The sequence below is a fragment of the Condylura cristata genome, unplaced genomic scaffold (assembly GCF_000260355.1).
Source record: "Condylura cristata isolate star-nosed mole 26May11 unplaced genomic scaffold, ConCri1.0 scaffold00054, whole genome shotgun sequence".
NCBI lineage: Eukaryota > Metazoa > Chordata > Mammalia > Eulipotyphla > Talpidae > Condylura > Condylura cristata.
In genome coordinates, this window is record NW_004567155.1 from 1,462,428 (window position 1) to 1,463,191 (window position 764).

Here is a 764-nt window from a genome sequence, read left to right on the forward strand (position 1 = left end):
CCAGGGCGCCCACAGCTCAACCAGGATCCATCCGCTGGCCTGGGGCGCTGGAGACCCCGGCGAGGCCCTGAACTCTGTCCGGTCCCAGCCCTCCTGCACAGGCTCGTGCTCCTTTAACTCCCCCAAATCAAGAGGCCACCGGGAGGCTGCGCGGCCGTGCCGCCAGATGCTGGCCTAGGGGAGCGGTTTGGAGGTGTGACCATTGGCCCGGAGAGGCCCGGCTGGGTGCTGTGCATAAGAGGGTGTCCGGTCCTTAAAGTGACGCACCAGTCTGGGGGGCAGAGCCCGGAGCCTGTCCAGGCAAGGTCAGCATTGCGACCCGCCGGGCAGAGGGAGTGAGGATGGCACGCTCTGCCGCCAGGACGCTCGGGCGCTGGCCTCTGCGCACGTCTCCTCCCTGGCCTGGATTTGGGCCAGGCAGCTCTCCACTCCCCAGGCACAACCAGGGGCTTGGGAGGAGGACCCCAGGGCTCCCAGGTCCTCTCGGCAGAGCCGGCCCACGAGGACTGGGCGGGCTCGGCCAGCCTGTCCTGAGGACCATGAAGAACCCCTGGTGCGATGGGGTGCCTGCACCTACAGTGCCTGAGGACCGCCCACCGCAGGGGCATGGGCTGTGCCACTCGTGGCATGGACAGCTTGCCACGCAGATGCCGTGGCACACAAAGGGGACAAGGAAGGTGTGGGCACACCGGTGGGCTTTATTTGGAGGGGTTTCCTGTTGGACAGTGCGGCCCCGGCGAAACGGGAACTGGGGGGGTGTCTGT

General features: G+C 67.5%; 1 protein-coding gene across 1 annotated transcript in view; it reads right to left on the reverse strand.

The window, feature by feature from the left end:
• LOC101626762 (CD151 antigen-like) overlaps window positions 1–764 on the reverse strand; it is a gene marked incomplete at its 5' end in the record, with an annotated part of 5,468 nt that overhangs the window by 3,299 nt on the left and 1,405 nt on the right. The gene's annotated exons all lie outside the window — the stretch shown is intronic.